The sequence below is a fragment of the Aythya ferina genome (assembly GCF_964211825.1).
Source record: "Aythya ferina genome assembly, chromosome: 9".
NCBI classification, from domain to species: domain Eukaryota; kingdom Metazoa; phylum Chordata; class Aves; order Anseriformes; family Anatidae; genus Aythya; species Aythya ferina.
Genome location: NC_140305.1, coordinates 25,139,876 through 25,161,322, shown reverse-complemented (window position 1 = coordinate 25,161,322; position 21,447 = coordinate 25,139,876). Strand labels below are relative to the sequence as shown.

General features: G+C 37.5%; 1 long non-coding RNA gene across 1 annotated transcript in view; it reads left to right on the top strand.

Annotated features, from left to right (window-relative positions):
* Positions 1-12,460, top strand: part of LOC311441523 — a 42,825-nt gene extending 30,365 nt beyond the window's left edge. Inside the window, exons 2-4 of the long non-coding RNA XR_014696011.1 lie at positions 8,344-8,453; positions 10,075-10,297; positions 11,956-12,460. This is a non-coding gene — a long non-coding RNA (uncharacterized lncRNA). The remainder of the gene's footprint in view (positions 1-8,343; positions 8,454-10,074; positions 10,298-11,955) is intronic.
* Positions 12,461-21,447: the final 8,987 nt, after the last annotated feature.

Genomic DNA, 21,447 nt, shown 5'->3' with positions numbered 1-21,447 from the left:
TCTCTTGATGGCTAGCTAGAGTGTGGGCAAGGTGCCTTCTTCTTCCAGACCTTGCCCTGCTGTTTGTGAATTCTTCAAATTGCACACAATGAAATCATGACTGGGATGGAAGAAAAAAAAAAAAAAAAGTTGCTAGTAGTACCTTGTACATTCTTATAACACCATTTATGAAATCATCTTAATGGGGATGACTGATTGATTGAATGTTTTGATTCTGTTGAGTGAAAAAATAGATACTGAAATCTGGTATGTTCCCTGAGTGTTCTTAGGTTGTGTTTTTTTCCTTTTCTTTAAAAGAATGATAGAGTTTGTACACTCAAGGTGAATGTTTAGAAATGATGTGATGTAGAGTTTCTTTTGTGCTAACTAGGGGAAGCTGTTGTTTCTCCTGTTATCAAGCTGATGGCTTTGTGCGAGTCAAGCAGTAGATCCCTTTCTGACAAACAGGTAGGCTCATTCCTCAGCAAATATGTCAAAGAATCTTAAAAAGAGAATATACATGTGTATGTATATACACTCACACATATATATACATATATAAAGGAAAGGAGATTCCTTAAAAATAAAGAAAATTAAACTGTATACTTTGAGGAACAGGGAGTACTTTTTCAACATTTAAGTGTAAGTCCATACCCTCATATATGTGATACAAACTATCAGACTGAATTTTATTTATCAAATGATGGGATATAGTTTCTCATAGTGCCTTGTTACATTTGAACTGTGAAGTTATGAAGTAATAAGCACAACTACTGTTTGATTTAGCAGGTGAGCCAAAAACACCCCAGACAGCTAGTGGCTGGTTTTATGTTAATCTAAACTATTTTCATTAGCTTTTCTAGCAAAACAGAAATCTTAAAAAATGTCTTTTTGTTTTACTCTTTAAAAAGAAGTACTTTGAAATGAAACAGTGAAAGTAAAAAATAGAAACCATTTTGCTTTGAAATGTTGAAACAAAATAAAACACTTTGATGTCTGATAAAACTTTTTTCCTTAGATGAGGCAATCTTGTGAATTAGTTATAAATAGTTCTGTTGACCTGAATCTGCATTTTTCAATAAATAGTTTCTTAGACCAACACTTGGTCTTTTGTTAGCCATGATTAAGAGTATTGTCCAGCACATGTGGAATGGCACTTAAGTTTAGAAGAGCACTCATATTATAGTTAAAGGATTAAATGGTTTAATATTTGTTGGTCTAAACATAGGTGAACCAGAATATCTTCACAGTGACTGTTACTGAAACAGTTTGCTACTTTTTCTTTCTTTTCACTTTACATTAGAAGTTAATCTGAATGTCCAAAAATATTCTGTATTTCTAGTATTGATGTGGAAATTAATTCCATTTTCCACTCACCTTCCACTTCCTAATTAATACAAACCTCTGGATTTCCAGTACAAACAACAACGAACTCATCTAGATGGTCTGTTTGGGCAATAACACAGAATTTATTGCTTTTCATGTTAAAAAGAAATTTATGCCAATATTGTTGTAAGCAAACTTCTACGTTGTTCTACAGAAGAAATAGCTACATTTAGTGTTCAGATATATATATTGCAAACTATATTGACAGCTCCCCTGTAGTTTTTGAAAAACCTGTGCATATACATCTAATTAATGATATACATGCCAGGATGAAAGTGTCATTTGTATTTATGTATATGAAAGCAAATCTCTTTTTTGAAAGCAAGATACTCGTTTGCTTTCTATTTTTTGATTTATTTATATTCTGCTATTTTTAATACCTTTTTCTCTTGGTTTTATATAATGTATGCATTTGACAACATATTCTGGCTGAGACTAATTTAATGGGAAAGGCAGACATTTTTATTTTTAGATATTTGATCTAAGTAAATATTGAAAAATGTACAGTAAAGCAAAGTTTTCTATTACAGCATCTCATGCTATTTCACAAGATTTTTGTTTCCTTGCTTATTGTGAAGTCAACACACCTTGACATTTTGACAGCTTATTTTATTGTTGAGGGGGACACCAAATGACAAAAATGTACCATTAGATGTATCTTCTTCTCACTCCCTCTTAGCCTCACAAAGCATATTGTTAATCTGTCACTGATTGGATAAGAAAATTTTGATCTGTTGGATTTTTTTTCTATTTATGTAAAATGATTTTTAAAAATATTAATTAAAATAGCCAAAACTATATATGAAAACCTTGATTTGAACTGACAAAAGGCAAGGGATCTCAGGTAAAGCAGCTACAGATTTTTGCATTTTGTAGCACACCTGTTTCTGCAGCGAATTTGTATTTCTGGCTCCATAATACCTGTCCTAAATTGGATAAACATAAGGTAGAAAGAAAGTTTTGCACAAGTATAGCACAATTTTAGTTTTGTTGAAACCACATCTTGCAATAGTATTGCAGAGTTCTTTTTTTTTTTCATTTTTTTGGAATTCAAAATACATTATACAAATAATGGAGTTGTTTAAAAATTTTCCAATTCACAACTTCTTAGTACTTTCAGACTCCTCAGCAAAACACATTTCACACTTACTGTGCATGTAGAAGAAGAGGGGCAGAAGGTCATTAATATCATGTATGATTTGCTTAGTGTGAAAAGTGTAATTCACTAGAAGTATAAGGATGGAATAAAATATTTTCTGCTTTATCCAATGACGGGCTTGGCTATTTTGGCACTTACAGCTACTGCCATTCCACTATCTTCTTCACAATTTGTGATAGAAAAAAAATATTTCAGTCCATATTGGGCAATGTCAATGTAAACAACAGTGTCACACATTCCAGTACAAAGGTAAAGGGAAGTAAGCAGAATACATGTAAATAGGAGCCCTTACCGCTATTCCCTTATCTTCTGATTTTTATTTTTGTTTTTTATATATGTTTGTTCAGACTGCTAAAGAAAATTCAGCATCTCATGTACAAGCTAGAGCCACTCCTTACCTGGTGCTGCAGAAGTGGTAGGATTGTCTCCAAGCAAAGGGGAGAAGACAAGACAGTGCCACAGGGAGCGAGGCTCCGTGCTAGCTGGGTGATTAGTTCCAGAGTCCCAAATTCTCATCACATACATGTAAGCACACATATTCGCAGTACCTTTTATTTGTACAGGTACTGGACACATGAATTAAATAATCTTTTCATACATATAAATGACCTGTCTAATCCAAGGATTCAGCATCTCAAACACTTACTGCTAAAACTGCTTTCACATTGTTTTAAATTCCTTGAGATACCCTTTTTTACCTAACAGCAAGAACGTGATAAAATGTTTATTATCAGATCTTATCCTTTTCCCTGAGAAACTCGAAGTATAATTACATTTCATAATTATCCGCTTTCGTCTCTAACAGCATTGTTCACCCTCTGGACCTGTTGTTCTGTTGCTATTCTATCTAGCACAGTGAAATTCTCTTCAGCTTACTTAAACAATATTAATCCCATCAAAAGTGACTCAGATAATGTCATAAGCTAAGACACAGCGTTCTCAAGATATCTTGCTTATGCTGTGGTATAATGTCCTCGCAGGTGTAATTAAATTATGTCAAGAGGATTGTCTTTCCATGACTAGAAGCATGGCAGTCAGGTATGAGATTGTTTAATTTAGCCTTGGCTGCCTGCTAAAATGAGCGCTCAGCCTCTCCTCACTGCTGGCTGCGATAGCGACCATTTCCCCTCCCTGTGCACCTTACCCTAGTCACACAGCCAGTTACTCTGATTCAAGGAGAGTTGTGTTTGTCTCTAATGGTCCAAAATTTACTGTTAATGAATGGGAGTAGTACCGTTAACTGCAGTGGGAGAATATCACCCACTGGAACTGACACAGGGAGTAAAAGAGGCATAATTTGGTCATCTGTTAGTTTTACTAGTGTACTAAATAATACTGCAGTAACCCGTTATTTATATAGTACTGAGTGCATTAAATGCTAGATGTAGTACTTCATTATCTATTTAAGATGCAAAGCGAACCATTATATTTGTTGTATTCTGTTCTTCAAACTTTAATTATTACTTCTGTAGTTGGCAAGAGATCTAAATGTGCTGCACCACATCTTTGTTAGCAATAATTCTTTATATTTTGTGGCCATCTACTTTTTTCGAACTGGTGGGGTTCTAGCAACAGTAATCACACTAAAGATTCATGAATTCGAACTGAAATGTTATACAAAGAATGTCTTCATTTTAACACAGTATTTGTCTTTTTTTTTTTTTTTTTTTTTTTTTTCTGGAGTCAGCTTTTGGGTAGAAGCATTTCAAAAAAGGACCTGCACATTTATGAGGAATTGGGTCTGTTTAAACTTCAGACACACTGCAAATGAAGAGTTACTTGTGATGATTGTATTTAGATGGGTTCAGTTAAAAAAGAAAAGAGCCCATGAAATCTAGGTGAGTTCTGGATCCTCAGAATTCGAGATGAACCTGGAGGCTGAGTTCCTCCACATCCGTGCTGTCATTGTAAATGAAATGAGTCTGTATCCCATATATTCACCTTCTAGAAGTCAAACACGGTTTCTGTTATAAGAGCAAGTTTATGAATTTGCAGTGAAGGCAAACAAAAGTTCCTAATATTGGGTAGATTCTGTCCATCTCTTTTTTGAAACAGAAGTTTTATTCACCTAAAGTGTTCAAGATCTACATGAACTTATGTGGGCGGCATTTAAAAACAATGTACTAAAAACTGAAGTTAGCTTTCATTATTGTTAATTGCCTCCCACAGAAGTTCAAGTGGGTTTTGAATTGTGTGTGGAAGGTACAAGAATATCTGATGTGTTCTGGTATTTAAAAAAAAAATGATTGACAAATTGCATTCGTATATCGAGAGCCCTAACATTTCTTCATCAATCATGTAGACTTTATTGTGCTTTTCAGAAATGGAACTTCATTTTTGACTCTGAGTGTAATCTTGCTTCATCATATAAGACAATTCATAATTCTTTCTTTTCAGAATAGTTTATTAAAATGTTGGAAAACAGTCAAACACTTAGCATGTTATGACTGTGAATAGGGAAAAACTATTAATATTTGATGATAATATTTCTGCAGTAGACCAAACAAAATTCTCTGCAAAGCGAAATAAAATGCATAATAGCTGAGCCTGCAAAGGAAATGCCCAGAACTCACTATGCAATTGTCTTATTTTTAACAATGTGGTAAATTGTGTGATTACCATAGCCTATAATGTACATAGGGAACTTTAGCGCCCCATATGTCATTTTTAGTTTTGAAATGTACAATCTTTAGGCAGAAATAAAAGATGGAAAATGTCCAGAGAAGGATTAGAAGGGAAAAGGGGTGGCTACTGGGCAGCTGTGGTGGAGGTGCCTTTGGTATCAAGAGCTGCCCAAAGTGGTCATGAAAAGCATTCAAACTTCCACACAGGAGCTCTTTTCTCCACAGGCATGGCCTTTTCCTTACAGCTTCTCATAGCTCCCATGGTAAAACCATCAAACCTACTCACTGCATTGGTGACCTACAGAGACTACTGGCATCAAAGGAATATGCCAGCTTTCCTATAACAAGGTGTATTTTATAGCATTTCTAACAGAGCTATAAGGTGGATTTTAACTTGAAACTTGGCACTAATGTTTCCACCAGTGCATTTTGTTTTCTTTTATTGTCTTCAACAGTGATAGGTTCATGTTGGATTTCTTTTTTTTTGTGATAGAAAGAAATGCAAGTGGGAAAAAAAAACAAAACAAAACAAAACAACAAAAAAAAATCAACACCAGATTCAGGTTCTTGCATGTAGAAGGCAATTTTTAAAAGCTCTCTCAATACAGACAGAATAGGTCTTTGTGTTAAGTTCAAGAAAAACAAGTAAAACAGTAAAAGGTCACTTACTTGTAAGACACAGTTGTACACATCTGCCTCATTTCTCATTTGTCAAGTGAGAAAAATGCAAAAAGAGCAAAACCACAACCAGATGCAGGCACCTCTGCCAGCACACCACTGCCCAGGGTCTGTTGCTGTTGGGGCTGGAGGGTGCCTTTACACCATGTGCTGCTCTTCTGCCATGTCAAGGGCTTTTCACGTGTGGTTCTTTTCCACTCCAAGTGATAAATATTCTGCCTTTCTCCAGGAGCAGTTGTTTTGTCAGCCACCATAGGCTCGATTTGCCAAATGGGCTGAAGATGTCGTCACAGTAGCGAGTCAGGCAGGGAGCAGGAGCACAAAGGGTCCTCATGAAGCAGTCTGGTGACATGTTTTCTCTGTATAAGCTCTGTAGCTTGGATAAAAAATCAAATTTACTTCTGAAGAAATTACTGTTTCTTCCTGGGTTTAGTTTCACTAGAAGGTCCCCTATTCTGTATTATTTAAGAACGTCTAGTCATTTAAAAATGTCTAGTCAAGGAAGACTGCCCTTAACTTCCAAACTATTTAACTTGACTAAAGGGCCTGGATCCAGTCACAAGGAAGTTTTCTGAGATCAGTAATGTCACATCAGTTTCATCAGCCCTGTTTGTGGTGGTACTTGCAGAAAGAAAAAGGAAAATTGCATCAAAAAAGTGTTTGTTTGTTTTTCTGCATGTTCTTATTTAGAAGATGCGATCAGTGAAGTAAGAAATACAACAATAATAGATGAAACTTTTTAGCATTTAGCATTGTTATTTACATCTACTGAGGTGTGCCTGTATTGTGGGGCAGCTGAGCAACCCTCCAAGCTGGTGAGCTCCTTCTCTACCAGGCCTCTGGCTGCAGCAGGGAGACAAAGTAGAAGCTAATAGTCACCATGTCAAAATCATCCAGCACTGTAAAGGGACAAATATGGAAAACAAACAAACAAACAAACAAAAACAGAAAACAAAAGCCAGACAACCAACCCCCCCTCCCCCCCTAAGAAAAAAAAAAAAATCACAGAAGTTTTTTAATCACCTCCACTCCTTTTCCTGTATTTGCCCCAAAGACCACTCTAGTAGTAAGGGTCTGAAAACTCAGTGGCTAATGGAATTAAATGTTAGGAGTGAATTTGATCTGATGCTGGAAGTCTTAATATCTGCTTATTGACTTCATTGGAAAGGGTCATAAAGTTGTTAGGCCATGCATGAATTTAAATTCTCACATTTTTTGCTCTTTTCTGCACTTTAAAGGGGTTTTATTATATTCTTTCATTTTTTCCTATTTCTATCTCATAATAATACTTTATCCGTTTCACTAATAAGTTCTGGCATGTCACATTTATTACATTCTTTCCCATTTTATTTTTAAATTCCTTCATTTTATTTTTAAAAATGGGCGGAGTGGGAGGACTTTCAGAGTCAGTAGATGTTCTGACGATAAAACTGCTAACAATAAATGCATTTACAGAGGCTAGTAATGTTAAAAATGCAACGGTTGTAGTGTTTTGTGATAAGATTGCATCTAACTGTGTGTGTGTGTGTGTGTGATTTTGGAAAATCCAGAGAGGTGAGTGGGATTTATACAATCACTGAACCAGGCCCTGAACCGGATCGGTCCAGAGCAGATGCCTCTGCTATTTCAGTGAGGGAAACAGCTCCGTGCAACTTGGTTGCATCTAAAAAAGTTGACATCAAGTGCTGGATTTCTGGATATTTTTCTCCAAACCCACCTTTCGGAGATAGCATCTGTGCTGAACAATGCTGTCCTGAACCCAGTCATCCAAGTGGCTGAGTGACGCCTTTGACATATTGTTCTCCAACTTCCCCACCTGAAGTTATTTCCAACCCTTGACTCTAATATATGCAGCCCAGCTAAGCTGTTAAATAAGGAAGAAGCTGCAGAGCACTAAAAATATTTAAATTGCTGCTTTTTCAGATTCTCTCACTGCTGTCTAATGGGCCTTCAGAAGCACGTTCATTGTTTCCCTCAGCACATTGTGCTGCGAGGCCTTGCAGATAGATTTCTTCTGCTTCCCGAATCCATGTCTCTGCCCTGCCGGAGATCAAAATGAATGCTGATTTCAAACTAATAAACAGGCTGCATTTTCTGACAGACTATTCACTGGAGTAATATCGTAATGTATTTCTTTTGATGTGTTTGTTTCCCAAGTTGTCAATTAGCTGGAGAGAAAGTGCCACTCTCCCCACCATCTTTCTTTCTGTGACCAGATCCTTTTTGGTACATCATTTGTCAAAATGTCAGTGATGTAAGCTTACTGGGGGTTTTTATGTGTTTGAAAATATTCTTAAAGGATGTTCTTTCATTATCTAGTGTACTTTTACACCAAATGCTTTTGAAGTAATGTTGTTAGGCTTTGGAAACTTCTGAAGCTGACAACAAAAAAAGACTACGTGGAAGTTGAAGTTCTATTGTTTCAACTGTAACGTTGCTTTTTTGCTATTGTTCAAATGTGTGACTTGAAATTAAAAAAAAAAAAAAAAGTTTCTCGGTGTCCCTATTTTTCCGCAGTGCTACATGGTGTCCTTTCCTTATGCTGGCAGTACCGGGGTGGTGCAGTGGGGTGAGGCACAGCCCTGCTGGTGCTTTTGGAAGGCTCCCCTTGGCTGACCCTCCTCGTCGTGAGTATTTTACCGTGTCTTTGCTCTTCTGGTAGCACAGCAATAAAAACTTTAATTGTACCTGAAAGTTAAACCAAGTAACCACTCGGTCATCTTGCAGTAAAAGTTCATTTTATTCCATGGGTCCTGTTAAAATTAAATATTTATAAGGTACCTATAAAGTAAATAAGAATAAAAGCAGGGTACTTGCAGTAAAGGGACTGAGGGACTAAAGTTTCTTAGCAGCGTTTTCTCACTGTGTACAGCCGTCCTCTCTGCTGTTTGACTGCAGTGTGTTTGAAAACTGCTGCAGATTTGCTACAGAACAACAATATCTTCCTTCATGGCAGATATCTAGCACTATCTCCTGTGAGCATCTAAGCATGAGGAGGATGTTCTCATACACATTTTGTGATAAGTGCATAGCTGCTACTTTTTATTATATGTGATAGTTAAACAATCTGAAGGATTTTTTCATATTCAAGAAGTCCAAAAGTTATTAAAAGAAAAACATAAAATATCAGGCTACGGGAACTGAAGTTTTTACTTTATCATTATTCTTGAAGATAGTTACAAAAATATTAAGAATGTACTACTTTAAGCCTTGCATTAGTGAGGTACAGATTTATTAAAATTCTTGATGACTTAAAATTAACTCCCAAATACAAAGGAAGCACATGACATGTACCCATGCATCTACACAACTGAACAGATAGTTGGAAACTTATTTACGGGAATGCACAGTATATAGATAGAGGTTTTTTTTCCTAAGCATAAATATCCATAATAAATAAATAAATAAATAAATAATAGTTTAAATCTTTAAACAAGTTAACTTCTTACAGAGACACCGTAATACAAAAATAGTATTGTTTGTATCTTAACATTACAGTAGTATTTTAATTATATTCATTATATGTATCCAGAGAAAGAAAAATTGCATCTTTTTCCTAGTAACTAAATATTTCCCAGCTGACATAATCAATTTTTGCAGAATATGTAGATGAATGTCTCGGTGAGTAAATATTTTTCATCGTAGACACTTTTTATATAGGTATATGCTACACATGAATATGAAATCCACCTTTCTAGCAGTTGGAAATATTTCCTCTCTGGATTTTGCTTCTACATGACAAAAAAAGCAAAAACAAAAACAAAACCCAGAACATTATGATTCATTACCCAATATGTAACGGAACTTTCACACAATCTGTGTTGGAAATATATAGCCTCAAAGTTTGACATTTTCAATCTGTAGTCATTAAAAGAAAGGCTTATTTTTTTTGTTTGTTTGTTTGTTTTTCTTGCCTTTATTTAAGGAAAAATAATTTCCTTTTTGACCCATATATGCATGTGTATTCTCATAAATAAGCTTTATGGTCTGCTGGAAAGTATTCACTATCCAACATCTATTAGTAATAAATGAAAAAAAATCTCCTAGGAATTATCTAGCAGTAGGTGGATAATTCCAGCTTTTGTTCTTCCCTTGCAAGGAAATATTGAATAGAAAGAAAGTATGAATTACCTCTCCAGGATGTAATGGAAGACTCAATAAGAAATGCATTAAAATGCATTACGAGAGGCAAAAAACCTGACCCAAAATTCTTCTCATAAGATATTAATGAATGGTTCTATTTTCTAGGTGCTGAGAGAGTATTTAAATAATCACTCTGGTCATGCATGTGGTGCTGCCAGCAAAAGCCTGCACTGGCTGATGGCAGGACTCATTTCTTGAAAGTTACAAAAGCATAAAATGTCTGAAGAAATATCAAAAACTTCAGCTTGTGGGAAGTCAGTCTGATGTGGTATAGGAGACATCCAGTGGGGGAAGCGCTGATCCGAGGGAACCATGTTTCAGTGTACAGGTGAGAAACAGCAAATACTGAGGAACTGTTGGAAGAGCTGCCTTCAAGAAAGGGCATGGGCATCTTCTGGTAGGATTTTTGGTGTAATTCTACCTGCCTTTTACAATATGAGAACCCCCAAACCCCTAAAATGCCGACAAAACAAAAATCTATTTGTATTGTCCATGCATGTAGCTGGCATTACATTAAACTCAGGGGATCAAAACTTGCTGAGGTCTATGGGATGATTCCTGGGGAGTGCTGCCAGCCTCCCCCCGCCATGCTGGCCAGGCTGGGACGGCAGCGAGGAGCAAAGATTTGTACTCCCATCAATCCAGGAGCACATGACACCAGGTACATAGCGTCAGCATCACTGTGCACAGAGATAACGCTAAGAGATTTGTGTCTCCATGTGGGATGTATGTGTGCATGTATATCTGAATCGTATTTTTAAATTATTTGCAAATTAGCTTTTTAATGAAATCATCAAATGAAAATAAAATGCACTGAGACTTAGATTGCCTCATTAGTTTGAACTACGCGAATGTTTGTTTTCTCCCATAGACAGGATATATGCTGCTATAAATTATTCTAATAAGTCCGATGTCTCTGTGCTATGGTTTATTTTTGAGGCAATCAGTTACTGTGGCCAGAGGACCCACACTGCAAGAAAGCCACCTGAATCTTTTACATCTTTGCTGGTTTGGCCACCTCCCAGGACAAAGAGCTATGTGTGGTGCTCTGTGGCTGGTACAAATGATAGCAAAGGACAGTGCAGTGACATCGGCTCCCACAGGCACCAGAAATTCAGCTGAGAAGCAGTGCATGTCACAGGCACAGCCTCTCACCCTCCGCGCAACAGTTGGGCTCTCAGTATCTGCCCGCAGCCCTGCCAGGCTTCGGCAGCACAGGCTTGTGGTGTAAATGAAACCACATGGGATGCTGATCAGTGGGCAGGCCTGTTGTCTTCCTACATATCTGCATGGCTTGGAGGAAAAGCATCAAATAGGCCATTTTTCTTCTTAAAGAACAACAAAAGAAATCTTCTGCCTGTTATAAAGCAACATGCAGATACTCCCAGCCTTGTTCACCAAATAGCCTGTGATTTCTCTTAGAATGAGCCTGGCTAAATCAAGGTTCTAATAATATCTTCAGGTGTAAAAATCACTGGATCAGGCAAAATATTTTTACTATGGGTGTTTTTATAATTGTGAATTGTCTAATTGCAAATTGTCATTCTTTACACTCTCCTGAATTTTTTGGAGCCTTCAGTCACCATAAGTAGGTTTTTCTTAACTGAAGTGTCATCAAGCATTGCTGTACTTGAGCAATGTTAGTATACTTGACTCATACTTAGGGCACACTATGAAATACTGCCCTGATCACAAGGACCTGACGTGTTGACCCAGTGGAACATGGCACATCACCTAGGAGGCTCTTGAGTTCTTTGTGTAAAACACAACCAGAATAAGAATGCTCAAAAAAAAGTTTTTACCTAATTGTGCAGTTCCAGACTCTCCTAAGTCTCGCCTTACTCCTCACCAGTATTATTAACCACATATTAGTTTCAATAAGATCCTCCTTCATGTATGATCATCTTGATAATGTTCTTCAGTTTCAGAAATAATTTAATCTCAAATTATTTTATTAAAACCATTTGTTTGTGCTTTACTTTGAAGGTGCTGCCAGTCAGAATATGCTGAGATGAAAAAAGCCCACAGCAAGCTGAGCATCCTCAGGAACCCTCCTGGTGGAGGAACCAGCACAGCTTCCCTTGATGATAAGCAACCTCAGCCTAATGCCAGGTCTCTCACCATCATTTGTTAATGTTACTGTTTATTTGTGAATTTCCCAGTCAGTAGAGGGAAAATCAAATTAACCTGTGCTAGGTAGTCCTCAAAGCCACCCAGACTGTTGGGTTGCTCCAGTGACAAGACTTTTTCTCCATGTTCCAGTTCCAGTTTGGAAACTTCGAAGTGTCTGAGTGGTAATGCTGTATTAATGAAGAAATGTAGAGGGAATAAATCATCCTTGGAAATATTTCAGATGCGGATATATATATTCACATAAGTGGGGAAGAGGGAAGATATGTACAGAAAAAATGGTGGGATCTCTTGTTGTATTCAGTGTATTTTTTGAAATGAAATATGCAGCCATGTCTGTAATAAAGTCAGCGTCAAAATACACTGTGAACCAAGTCTCTATTCGATAGTTTTGGTTCACATCATTTCATCCTTCTATGTCTCTTGCCCTTATGTGCAACTCTGTTCTCTGATTTTTTGAGAGACCATTCTCACTGTGGAAAGATTCGTGAATAATTTTATAATTGTCTTTTTATTTATTTTTATGTGCATACTAGGTATGAAAATAGTCTTCACTTGGGAAATTATAGTGAAAGAATTGGGGTTGGATTTGTGGTGTTAAAGGACATTTACAAAGAGGAAAAAAACAAAACAAAACAAAACAAAACAAAACACTTTTAAGTGCACCAAATATGCAACTGCCATAATATTATAATAATTATAAATTGCTTAGATCTGCATAGTACTTAGTTTGAAACCTTGAGCAATAGGAGACTGATAACTAAACTATTTACTAGTCCATACATTATGAATATAGAAGTTCAAAGACAAGAGACATTTCTCTGTTCTGAACTCTTTTGGAGATATATTAATAAGATTTCATTACCTTTGTCTATCCTGAAGTAAGTAATCACTGAACACAAACACTTAGACCTGAGGTAGTTAGTAGTTTAAAATATTCCAAGTCATGAATTGCTGATGTCCAAAAAATACTTAGGACCATGCTGCAAGTTTATTTTAATTTTTGCTTTATGTTGGTATGTTATTTTTCTTGAATTATTTGTGTAACCACATGTTCTTTTGAGCAACCAGTTTAATACAAGGGAGGTTTTGATGATGTGCTGGCAAGTGTATATTCTGATATGGAATTAAATTTGTTAACAGAACATCTCTATAAATTCTGGACAGGTAGTTTGGGATAGGTACCTACATCAGAAGTTGGGAGACTAAGTGACAAAATTAGTTGCATGTTTCCATGCTCCAGCTGCTCTATTTGAGCAATTTAAGAGCTATTTTTTCTGCACAGGCCCTTTCTGCAATAGCAGTCATCCCATCACTTGTCACTAGGAGAAGCACACTTCTATTTGTATATAAAGGCTGCTGAAACCCAGAACAACCTGGCTGTCACTTTTTTCCCTCTTGCATCACCAGAGATTGTTTGCATGATCAGAGGGAGGTGGAAAAGAAAGACATAAGCAGGTGTAATTTCAAAAAAAAAATGCCAATCAAAATATTCAATTTGTCATCATTTTCTTTTTAGTTCTTATTGCTGATTTAGTTATCTTGAGGTTCCTGAGTCAGCTAGGGGAGTAACCCAGGAGCACAGAAGGTAGTGGGATGCTTTGTCCCTCTGCTTCCAGTGGGAAGAGCAATCCCTCTCACACCTGCCCTGGTGTCCCATCCATGTGGAATGAATTTCTGAGTGGAGGATGGAGGTAAATCCGGGAAGAGACTCAGCCCTTTACAAGAAAGATGAGGCATAAGTGAAACCTTTACCCACACAGGATTCAGAAACTGGGCATGTGTGGAAGGAAAGGCCACATCTGCAGTCAGCACCTGGGCAGCCATGTAGCCAGCTGTTCTGCAGATGTGTCATATGATTATTTGCCACTGCATGTACAAGAATGCCCGTGAGCAAGCCCTAGTCTGCAGTATGGGACGAAGCTTGCCAATGCCAGTAGCTTGTGAGGAGCTCGTGCAGCTGCCTGCTGCTTCTTCTCTGACCTGGGGAGCAGCCCACAGGAGAGCTGGGTGGATGTGGCAGTGGCATCCCTCCTGCTCTGCATTCCCAGAGGGCAAAACAGGACCTTGCTGTGTTGATCACTTGTGTAGGAGCATATTTGTATTCTGAGAGAGGGGTCACTGCTCGGTGACATGAAAAAAATGCTTCTTTGTGAAAACTGCCAGGAAATCCAGTGCCTGGCAGTGCCAGTTGGACCTCTCATTTCATCAGTGGGGCCAAATGAAGTGAAGAATCTGGGCAAGCTGACTGCAGTCCATGGAGTATGCTGGCCAACAACGTCCATCACTGGCAAATAGACTTTTCATGTGTAATCTGGATATTGTTAGCCCTGAAGTGGTCAAGCAGCTGGACTTGGTATTTGTAGGTCTCTTCTAACTGCACTACTCCTAGTCTAGTCTAGACTCTTATCAACATAGAATAGAACATAGATTCGGGGCTTATATATATATATATATATATATTTTTTTTTTTTTTTGTGATGCTGATTTTAATTTAAACTGTTATGAACATCCTATAATATATCCCAGATCTCTTTAGTGAATGAAAAACAAAGTGAATGAGACTATCCTTGTTGGGAAAAAAAAAAATTTAGAGAAAAAAATTATTTAACCTATGAAGAATTCTACATACATAAGGTGTAGTTATGCAAGAGTTACAGGGAAATGGGACAAGGATACAAGAGGGGGGTAGTTATCCCAGAGTTCGAAGGTACACAGCTAATCAAAGGTAAAATACTAAAAAGAAATTATTGTATTCAAGCTGAAGATAAGACATGTTAACCTAAACAGATGTTTAGTTTCAATTAAAGCTTTTGGAAAAAGCTTTTGTGCTGTGGCTAAGTTCTGAAAGTCAGGGAAACTTTTTATTGCTTGAAATGTTATATGGAAAGAGTGAGAGATTAGGCTATCACTGAAGGATGGGATATCTCAATTTTCATTTGAAAATGTTTCTAGTTATAAAAGGTAGAGGGCAGAACTGATTAGATTCATTTAAAATTGCAGTGTGTAGAGGTGGCATGAAAATATTTCGTTTTCTCAAGTTAGAGATGGAACAGGTAGAACCCTTAAAAGCATTTTTTCAAGACTGATAGCAGCATAGAGTGAACAGAAGGCAAAGGCTGGCAGTGAAAATGAGAAAAGGAGGAGTTGTGGAAGAGATTAGCTCAATTGTGAGAGGTATTTCATTAAAGGAATCAGATGAAAACTTGTAGAGGAAGCAAGAGCTGCCTGGTATGAAAAATAAAAAAACATGCCTCCTTAGCATCACTGCTTGCTTCAATAGAAAATGAATCAGGGAATACTGGATAACAACAAATTAATCTGAGAGTTCATATATGCAGTGTAGAAAATTCTATTTTCTTTTTATTCTTTATTTAATATGGGGATAATGCAGAATTTTTAAATGTCAGAAAAACCTGGGATTGACTTATGCCCTGCAGTTAGAAAGTGACTGCCTCTGGTTTAGCCTTTGGACTCCAGAGCTTCTTCCAAGCAGCGCTTGGGGTTGGCTGATGCATCTCAATGCGAGGCAACTGTGGCATTGGCATTTTCCTCTCTCCTCTGCAGAATTGGGCAGGGGAATGTAGGTGGGCATGAGGCAGGGGCCTGGGGTGGGGTGAGGCATGGGACTGCGAGGGACCATCAGGAATTGGAAAGAGTGGTCAGGAGAGAGAGAGGGATAAACCTGGTGGCACAGGAAGAGGAGAAAGGAAGCTCATCCATTGCAAAGGGTCTCCAGTTGAAGAGGGTGGCACAGCTGAAGCAGCAGAAATGGGCAGAGAAACGGTGCTCTAATGGAGCAAGCAGACAACACTGTCCCTAACACCCACTTCTGATGGTTTGCTTTCCATCTGTAAAATAATGGATCATCAGTGAAAACAGAGTAAATGTCTATCTCTGCAGCCCTCAGCTGAGGCTTGAAGGAGTTCAGAGTCCGGTGCCATCTGGAGCCATCAAGCAGAAACAGTCATAAGTCAAGAGGCAGAAAAGACTTGGGTGCAGCAAGTACACAACCCTCTCTATACCACAAAGACAAGACACAAGAAAAGGTAAAAAAATAATAATAAAATAAAATAAATAATAAATAAAATAAAATAAAATAAATAATAAATAAAATAAAATAAAATAAAATAAAATAAAATAAAATAATTGCAGATCAAAAGTTTCTGAATTCACTGCAAGTTCCTAGATAATCATTTTAATGAGGGTTACTATTTTTCCCTGAGGAGCTGCAAGCCCTGTTATGACATTATTAGCTAAGGAGATATTACATAGAGGTATTCATGCAGGAGGAAAACCTTTCCCTAGCTCTGTTAGCTTTACCCCATTTTAACGTCTGGGTCACTTCACGCTGTCCAAGTCCTTCCTTGGCATTGCTCATCCCCAGGAGATGGCACCGGGCACCAGCTGTGGAGGGAGTGGACTGCATTGATCCCAACATGATAAACTAAAGCATCATGATTAAACAAGACCAACTGTGTTTTCTAACAGCACAGCTCCTCCTGGAGCTGGTTTATCTGTCTGCCCTAATCCAAACATCCCGGAACAGAAGATACACGTTGGGATGTAGCAAAGGATTGTGTACATCAAACAGGAGGCAACACAGAGGAGAAAAGAGAGTTTGCAGCTGTTGTTTTACATGGACGTACTGAGTTGTACAGTCTTTTCAGAGGAGGCAGAAAGTGTCATTAAAAATAACCTTTATTAAATATATATCTGACTAACTATTGTTAAGAAATGCTATTTGTTTTTTCATGAATTTTAAAAATAACAACCAATATAATATAATATATTAATGAAAGCAATAATAAAATGAAGGAATGAAAATGGTTCCTGAAACCAACTCTCTCAAATTTCAATTTTCTGGCCTAATTTTGAACATTACAATGGTAAGTCACAATGTGTTACTCTCCATTATTCACAATATTCATTATCCATATTCACAAAATCCATATTCACAAAAATAACACAAGCTATTGAAGTTCTGTAATTTCTAGGTAGCGGCACTTCTGGACTCAGACCATAAGATTGTACTCCTCAGTCCTAGATTTTATCCAAATAACAGAATCAGATGAGTTGTTCTTTGTTTTGTTTTGTTTTGTTTTGTTTTGTTTTGTTTTTGCTATTATTTGCTTGGCTGTTTCAAAGTGATTTGAAAAGTCTTCATGGCATCTTGTATACGAATCCACAAATATAGGAAAATGGAAGGATGTTGCATCATTTAGTTTAATTCTATCTCCCATGTCTGGCCCCAGCTGAGAATTTTCTGTGTTGTTCCAGCCCTACTCTTCCCAAAGCAGCCAAGAAAGCCACAGAGCTGGAAGATCTCACCTCCAGACTCTGCTCTCCTCAATCCCTACAGGTGCACAGTGAAGCCAATCAGGGCTGGAGGGATCTTCTGGATGATAAAGCCATGTCAGGATAATATCAGAGTTGGTTATCCCTAGTCCTGAGCCCATCAAGGCAATGACTGTGAATTGGTCATAGCAGGACAAAATCCTCAGGACTGCTACTGAGGTAGGAACTGAAAATCTCCAAGTTCAACACTGCATATACGCTATACTGCCTATACTCAAAAAAAAAAAAAAAAAAAAAAAAAAAAGGAATATGTTAATATCAACTGCTTTAAGGCCTGACCCTGAATACAGGGTTTCTATCAGTGGGAGTAAATTGTGCACTGTATTAGCCTGAAAGGTCTCATGAGATTGTTAAAAGGGAACCACTGGTCAGAGAGCATTTCTAAATTGCTTATTACAGAATTATTATGTGCATAATGCCTCATCTGCACTAAAAATTCAACTAAAAAGACTCTGAATTTGAGAATAACCATATAATAAGTAAAATTTAAAAAATATTTTACACAAGAGAATATAAAATGTTAATAACTTAAATAATGCATATCATGTATGTGTATAAGTGTATGCAAACTCACTAAAGACTTCTATATAGCATGCACCAACTGTAAATTTGAACACTTGATCTTTCTACATATGACACTCTGAAGTGTTATGTTCCATTGGATTAATTTTTAACATTTCAATTCCAATTCATTATTCTTCAAAAATTTGTAATAATTGGTATTGCAATATATGCATATTACTAATAGCAGTGAAAACACCATCAAACTTGTCTTAATCCTCAGAACACTATGAGATATTAGCATTTTCAGCAAAGTGAAAAATGTACAAACTTCAAATATTGTACCAAAATATCCTTAGATGAACAAACCCCCCAAATTCATCAACTGATAGTACAAAAACAAACAAACAAACAAACAAACAAAAAAAAAAAACCACCTGCATTTGACGGGAGAAGCCTTAAAACATCCAAGCAAGCTCATTTTCTTACCACCTCATGATAAATAAAACATAAGGATGCGGAAAGCAAGAACTCCACCTCCCGTGCAGGAGACAGAGGTGAGCAACTCATGCTGGAGGAGTGAAGACATTTGAATAGTGAAACAGCGCTCACTTTTCAAAAACTGACCATGCTCCTGCTGTGTTGCCAGCTGCTACATCCAGACACCAAGGAAAAATCCAACTCACTGTGTGTGTGTGGCAGCTTCATTAGAACAAGCACAGCCAAGCGTGATGCTGTTTTGTCTTTTACATTAACAGAATAGTATTATCAGGAGCATCAGTCTCTTTAGCACTACAATATCTGCTGCTGTTCGGCAGAGATACTTCACCCCTGGACAGCCCATCCATTCACTTTCTGCACATTGTGGCCAAGAGAAGTCCTTTAAAGTAAGTGCAAAAAGTCAAAAATAAAAGCATCCTGACTACATTTAATCTGTGAGAGCCATAAATATTCATAAAACTATAACATAAAAATATTATAAAACCCACTACTTATGTAGCACATGCTATAGCTGAAATCTGTAGCTTCTGTCATCTTCCCAGACAGCAGTAACGTGAGGTGTGTTGCTACAGAAATTGACCCTGCAGCTTGGAGATTGATGTTTTGACCCAAAAGTATCCTGGAAAGACCAGTATTTTATTATTGTTTCCGTAGGTTTTGAGTCAGAATCTGTTTAAGGTAACTTACCCTCTGGTTATTGCTGGGCTGTCTTCTGAAAATGTCCTCCAGCTACTTGTCTGGCAAGGATGTAATTTACAGAGCTGTCATCCCAATAGTGCTCACTGCGTTTTGCTTTCTAGAAAGAAAGCTCCAAGCTATTTCCAGGCTTGCACTTCATGTGTTTTATTATTGAGGAATCCTTGGATTCTTCCACTTTCGAAGCATTAGAAAGGTAATTAGATCTGAGTACTACACATTACTACAGCCATGTATCCATATTTAAAACACAGAGATAAGCTACTGACGTAAATTGCACAGAAGGGTGCACAGAAGGGTGCACAGAGGTGTAGCATACTTGTTATTTTAGAAGTAGGAAGGAGAAAGAGTGAAATGAAAACCCATTTCTGCTGTTTCTCTGCTTTCTAAGACCACAAGCAGAGGTTTCTTAGTAGGGCACAAAGAGCCCAGAGGGAATCCCAACAGAGCCCCCACCTCGTCTTACACCCCAGCAGCAGTGCTTTACCCAGAAGATGTGCCTGCTCATGCAGGGCCAGGTCTTCTTTGCCCTGGGTGGTGGTTTGCAGGGAGGTGTCTGAGAGGGCATGGAGAAGGGCACCTCAGTGGCGGCTGGGAGTCAGTATAAAAGGTAATAATTTCTGTGGACCCAGAGCTACGATCTTTACCACAACTCACAGTTTAAATATATATATATATATGTGTGTGTGTGTGTGTTAAGCAAAAGCTTCCCCTAATGTAACAGGGAGTTTGTCATTGCACACTGGAGATACCAACAGATGTAATAAACAAATAAATAAATAATTAAATTAAATTAAATTAAAATAAATTAAAATAAATGTGGACAGGTGCACAACCCATATAATAAGTGCTCTGGGTGATCCTGCTCGGCAGGGAGGTTGGATCTAGATGATCTTCAGAGGTCCCTTCCTACCTTGGCCATTCTGTGATTCTGTGGTAAAAAGTTCTTACTGGAGCCATGTAGCCATATTGCCCAGTAGCTTGCTTCTAGCCATGATCAGCACTGGTTTCAGACCAGGATGCATGTTGTGTGGAGTTTTCAATATTCTCTTAACTTCCAGCAGTCTTTTGGGTCTCTGATACTACTTCTCTCTTGGTAGTCAAAATTTAGTCTTCATATGCTATTCATAACATAACTCTGTTATTCTGATACTAGGAAATAGTTGAAATTTTTAATGCAGCAAACAAATACAGGACTTCTAGCAAGTACAGTTTTCTCTGGATTTATTTTCTAAGTATGCCCAGGATAACAGCCAAAAAAAGCTAAGAAAGGTTTTGAAGGAAGAACTTCATATCTTTCAGGGAAGATGCTGTGCCTTCAGTAAGAATTTTCTAGTGAAATTTGGTGCAATAGGCAGCAGCATTACCTCGAACCTCAGGGTGTTGCTATGGTATTCTGCAAGTAATACTTTTAAGTGCTAGAAAGTCAAACTACTCAGAGAATGAGTCAAAAATTGATCTGCTGGGAGAAGAGATAGGGGAAAATATTCTTTGTTAACTGCTTTAGGGACTATTAGTTGTGCATGAGCTTACCCAGTCCAGCACTACTTCACTATATAGTCTGACTACTTATTAATGCTAGCACTCTCAGTAGAAAAGATATATGACTCTTCTACTCAAGCAGAAACTGCTCCTGTTTATCAGCAACTGTTGCTCAAGGTTCATCTCTTGCAGATGAACTGTGGCAGAGAAGGGCTGCAGGTGGGGCCAGTACGTACAGGTTCTGAACCCCTGCTTCTGAGACAGGGAAAAAGATGCCTCAGCCACCTGCTAGGAGTGCTTTCACAGTCTTCTTTCATCAATTAATTTATAAAACTGATATTTATTTATTTATCTAATTAAAAACAAACAAAAAATAAGTGTAATGAAAACAAGGCAGACTTTTTTTTCTTTTTTCTTTTTTTTTTTTCTTAAAGTGAAAACCAAGTACAAACAGTGTTAATTAGACAGGTTCAATGGGACAGTGTTGCCAAGTGGAACAATGAAGGAGGCAGTTCCTACTGTAAAGGGAGGTGGTGGGTCTGCAAAGGAGACAGTTCCTACTGCAAATGGAGGTGGTGGGACTGCAACTGCTTTGTGAGCAGTTGCATTATTGAACTCCTCACCAGAAGAAGCTCTATATTCTCAGTTAAAATGGAATAAAAAGGCAGGGTAGAGAAAGTTATAGAAAGAAAATGAATTTTGGAATATACACCCAGTTTATGGACCCTTAAGATGAAAATGTGTGGTAGACAGAAACCAACTGGGGAAAGAATTGTTTGTGCTTGCTCGTTTTCTACACCCTTGTGAGAT